Here is a 6,001-nt window from a genome sequence, read left to right on the forward strand (position 1 = left end):
GTGCACACGTCCCTCTTAAAAGTTAAGCCCGTCAGAGTCAGCGGTGAACCCCAGCCGACAGACTCCTCTCCGGCGCTCTTCACTTACGCCGCCGCCGGCTGCAAGGGCGAAGTTAAAGCGGCCCCACGAGCTCGGGTTCTCGGCGTTTTTCCCGCTTGAACGACGACGAATTGCGCGGTGGTGGTGGTGAGATGGGGTAGCGTGCATCCCCGTAAGTGCTTCCTAATTTTCCCAGCGAACGAGCTCTGCCGAAGGGGAGTAGAATTAATCAGAAGATCGTTTAGGAAAGGCGGTTCACTCTTCGAGAAAAAAAAAGTAAGAGGCAAGGAGGGCGTGCGAGTACGCGTCATGAAATGGGCAGTTATTTAAAACTGACGGCGTTCTATGTGTACATGCATTGGAGCTTTGCCGGCGGCGGAGAGAATGTTTCTGATAACAGTGCGGACAGCTACGCATCTTTTTAAATAATGGGAACCCTGTGCTGGGAACGACACGAACTTCAAGACGATCATGCTCTCACTTTTCTCCACTGCGCGTTATTAAGGAAGAGGGAGTTCTTGAGAAGCCGAAATTCTGCATTTTGTTAACATCGTGGCCTTGTTTACTGCTTCACTGATTACTGCGAATAGGCGCGCGCGGCGTCCCGAAAACTAGACAAAGAGAGGAAAGTTGGCTCAATTATACCCGGTCTTTTCTTGTCTAGGAATGCTCTAATAATCCCACTTGTTGTAATACTCTCGGAGCATCGTAACAGTGCTTGGCGTTATTGATTATCCCCTCCTCGTTTTAAGCATGCGAAACCACGCGGCGTTCGCACATAATTCAAGGCATCGGAATTTGTCGACAATGGCGAAAAACAATGATCAGAAAAAAAAAACGAAGGCAGACTTACTCGCCGTTCCCTTCTTGAATCACAGGGGCCACAGTAACTTATACTATAAAGCAGGTACGTTTACAGCATTGTGCGTTAGTACAAAAAACAAAATGAAAAGTAAAAGTGAATACGCCAGCGGTTGCAGTCAATCTTGCGCTTAAACTTTATGGTACCAGGTCACTAAATTGAGCATTTTCGTGCTCTTTCTCACAGAGGCATCGAGATACTGCCACGTTTGCCACGTTTCACTATAGCTCCCAGAGCCAGTAACTATATTTATGTTCTTCTTATAGCGCAGCTGTTATACGCTAGGTTCTGGCGGTTTGTGTGCGTAGGCAAAAAGGATGACGGCCACCCAGGAGCTAAAATATCTAAAGGATAAATCAAAAGCGTATGGCTCGGTATGCCCCAGCTGCGTTTAATCGCGAGAAGTATGAAACCGTATTCTGCTAAAAAAATATCGCAATAGAAAAAGTAAAAACGGAATAGACGCTGTTTAGTATGGATTGCGGTTTGACGCCACGGACTCTATAGGCAAATCACGTAACCTTATCTCAGTCCCCTTCCATTCTTCCTATGTGTAAGCCGAGCGTGCCGTGAGTAGTGCGAAAGAACACGCACCTACTAAGAACACCGTGGTGAACAGAAGCGGGAACGTACGCGGTGACGGCGGGCGGCGCGTAATACGGACGAAGATCGCGCCGCAAACGCCAAGCGTATATGCAACTTTGGTTGGATCACCCCTAACGACTTAACTCCCATCGTAATTGTGGTTGATTTCAACATAGACGTGTCTCGGCCAGGCGGAAAATGGTTCGTGGCGTATCTCTTGGAAACGTTCGGAATTCAATGTTACATAAACGTCAGTGTGCCCACGACGCTTCATCGGTCGTGTATAGACCTCACATTGGCCAAGAACCTGGAGCGCTGTAACGTAAAACTATTCCAAAGTTTTCTATTCTAATTCTGTAATCAGCCCTCCGCGATTGGTGAAAAACTTTTTTGGACCACCCCCACTTCACCTGTCTGTCACGTGACATCACGAAAACCGCGATAGCTCTCCATCTGATATGACGTGTACACACTGAATATGCATGATTTGACCAAACAAAAGAAAATATTCAATTCTGATTCGATGCCTTTTAGCTGTTAGCCCTCGGCTATTGGTCAAAAGTTTTCGGGCTGCACCCCCTTCACCTGCCTGTCATACGACGTCCCAAAACTGCAAGGACTCACAGCGTCAAAGTGACTTGTACGCGTTAAATATGCATTAATATGCCGAACAAAACTGAATTTTATTCTGAATAGCCTCAGGCTGCCCCGTTCCGAAAGGAATAGGAGATGGCTTCCGCCGATCGTTCAGGCACTGGCCACTAGACCCTGTCGGAAAGCATGGGTTTATTTGCGCATAATAAATCTTTTCGCGTGGCCGTGTGACGTTTTCGAGCACTTTCGGCACGTTTACGACCTCGTTCTGCCAACTCTTCTTTGCTGAGGATCCGTCTTAGCGTCATTCTTAAGGTTACGTTGCATGCCACCGTGATTTCCGACCAGCCACCAGTAAGAGAAAGCGGACCAATCGCAGACGCCGGCAGCGCCCTCTCTATCCGGTTATCGATTTTCAGTGCACTGGCTCGGCCCCATCGAATCCTTATTCACTTCTGCGTGCTCCTCACCTCTTGTCAGCCAATTAGATTAGACAAGCTGCTGAGTGTAGACAATGTTATTCGTTTTTCAAGCAAACAAAAGTGATCGCCTATAAAGGAGGATAGCGTTTGATTGGTCTATTCAGACAACCCTGCGGGTCACCGCCCGATGCTTGCGTCAGCGGTTACGCAAATTTCACGTCAGGAGATTGGAACAAAAACATATTGGAATAGTTTTACGTTAAATGGCACCTTTTCAGTGTCGTCACAGAGCCACTGGTCGTATATCATCCATGGCAATCATAAAGCGATAGTCACCTTTGTGACCAAATAACAAATAAAGAAAGCGAACAAAAGAAGGTTAAAAATAACAAAAAAGCATTTAGCATGCCATTTAATAAAACAACAAAGATATCGTGAAAAACGAAATTGACTGTGGCGTTTTCTTTTATTTTCATTCACATATTTATTATGAACAAATCAACAAGTGCCTCGAGCGGCCAGTCTTGCGATAACTTTACGTGCACTTGCGGGTTTCGTTCACGCTCGGAACACACTTTTATATAGCACGTATTGAGCAACAGAAAGCTGTATCGCGAGATTGTCATGTCGCTCTACAATGTTCTAATTGACACTTTTCATCTGGTTATACTATTTGAGCAGGTGAATAATTAATTAGGGCTGATGAACTCATTATGCTGAATTAAAATATAATTTGAGTATCTGCAATCGACGGCAAACAAGATTACCTTGGTTCTGTCCAGTTACGTGACATTAGTATATTATTAAGCTCTGGCTGAAGTTAGCGGGGACACCCTGTATAAAGCATTATTAATTGTATACGCTAATCTTAACTACATTGTAAAACAATTTACGACATTATACGGAGCAATTTTAGGTAAAATTACGGAAAATATCTCATTTTAAAATAAAAATATGGCGAAACCTTCCATTAAAATACGGAAAGTGCGCCCCGTTTTAAGTTTTCCGGACCTTGCACCCGTAATAATACCGTAGCTGCACTGTTCTGCTACTACTACTGTGGATGCTGTCCTACTTCGGTAGATCATACTACGGAATCGCCCTCCATGCCGAAACGAAAATATAATCGTTCCCGTCCATTATAGTCATTTTCAAGTCCCCTCCGTGAGCATTTAATGAAATCTCACAACGTAACGTTATCCTATGAGACTTAGTCCTGCTCCTTAAAGTATCTCCCGCCTGCTTAATATACAAATACAAAATAAAGCGTTAAATCACGTATGCACAGACAAATGTATTAGGTAAGACTTCGATTGTTATCATTTTCTACTGTAGATGAACTGCTGGCTGCAACGGATTCTTGAAGAAAGTAGTAACACGCCCAACGGCAAATGTCCCGTGAACAATTAGGAGTCTTCGTGCTGCCCGCTTTATGCACGAACTAACGAATATGACACGCAGTGCGCGAAAGCAGCTGCTTGTAGTGTTTATAAAATATATCAGTGGATGCTTTTTTTTCTATTTACTCTGTGTACAGTGATAGAAGGCATTTCGACGAGGCATGTTCTATATATAAACCGCTCGTCATCAGTCACATTGTTCGTGTGTACGTGTACACAGCTACTTAAACTACTGATCAGCACAGTTACACAAAAGCGGCCACATATATGCGCATACACGGTGTGACTGACCAATTTGCTATTTTCAAACTCGGCTGAAGCATTTCTTTTGCTTTATTGCTCCTTCTTCCCGCCTTCATTATTAACTTTCTGCATTGAAATCAGCTTTTTGTTTAAGTAACCAAACAAGATCAGCCTGTTTGTTATTGCTGCCTGCCATCCATCCATCCATCCATCCATCCATCCATCCATCCATCCATCCATCCATCCATCCATCCATCCATCCATCCATCCATCCATCCATCCACCCGTCCGTCCGTCCGTCCAGCGACTTCGGGGATTAGATAGATAGATAGATAGATAGATAGATAGATAGATAGATAGATAGATAGATAGATAGATAGATAGATAGATAGATAGATAGATAGATAGATAGATAGATAGATAGATAGATAGATAGATAGCCGTCCGTCCATCTATCTATCTATCTATCTATCTATCTATCTATCTATCTATCTATCTATCTATCTATCTATCTATCTATCTATCTATCTATCTATCTATCTATCTATCTATCTATCTATCTATCTATCTATCTATCTATCTATCTATCTATCTATCTATCTATCTATCTATCTATCTATCTATCTATCTATATATCTATCTATCTATCTATCTAATCCCCGAAGCCGAAGTCGCTGGTATATTACAGAAATAAATTATATAGGAAAACGGATGAACTAACGCTCAACCTTACAAAAAAATTACAGCAGAGGGAACACAACGTGTTAAGGTCGTAAATTTCATATAGAAATCGGGAACACGGGCACACTACTTCCTGCTACGTGTGAACGTCGCAGATAATTAATCAGGTGAAGCTTTTCCTTGTCTCATGAACACTGCGATACAAAAAGACATAACGATTGAAGCTGAGTGCCGATTACTGGACAAATCCAACCGGATATTTCTGAGCGGAAAGCTCCAGCCACCCGCGACTGACAAAGGGCGAATTAAGAAGAACGGGCAGAAATGCTATACTGACCGGCACATGATATTTAATGGAGAAAAAAGAAAGGAAACGTGAATGACTGAGCATTTTCCTCTTATTCCATGTGATACACCGCAGCTCTATCAGAAAATGTAGTAACTCTGAACTGTCTCTATCGCATTGAAACGTCCAATTTTTCGCTTGAGAGACGGCGTGACAGGAAGTCGTTAATCACGGAACTGCTTTTTTAACTCTTTAGATTTTATTTTCGAGATAGCTTTCTTGAAAAGGTGGAGTTGGCGATTGACCAGAGGGGATAAAAATGCCGACATGGGAAAACGTCAGGTTTCAGAAGTTTTTCTTTTTCGCTCTACCTTGTACTTAATACAAAGACTCATGATAGTTAAAAGGTCGAATTTCAAACATGAGCACGGCCTCAGAAAAAAAAAAATGGCTCAATATTTCGGAAATGGTTTATATTCTATTCTTAGCGCTATATCATAGACATATAAGCTCGGGAACTAGCAATCTCGCACAATTTTCTGGAATGAAAGCGTGGCGCAAGAATTTTATGCGACGAACAAAGAACTAACGGAACATCTGATCTACTCAAGTAGTGCCAATTTCTTAGAGTGCAATAACTTGTTTCGTTCTAGCCAACACGTCTTCCGCGCAGGACTCTCATCTGATACCCAACTAGCTTTATTCTATAAACATATTAGTTCAAGCCTCAACCTAAACATATCCGTCTATGCTCTCTTCTAGAGTTTGAAAAAAACATTCGACAAAGTTCTGCATCAATGGCTACTTTTAAAACTTTCTCGACTAAATATTAACACACCTGTATACAATGGGATTCGCCGTGTTCTCGCCAAACAACAATTTGCCACAA

This window comes from Dermacentor albipictus, chromosome 1 (genome assembly GCF_038994185.2).
Source record: "Dermacentor albipictus isolate Rhodes 1998 colony chromosome 1, USDA_Dalb.pri_finalv2, whole genome shotgun sequence".
Taxonomy (NCBI): Eukaryota; Metazoa; Arthropoda; class Arachnida; order Ixodida; family Ixodidae; genus Dermacentor; species Dermacentor albipictus.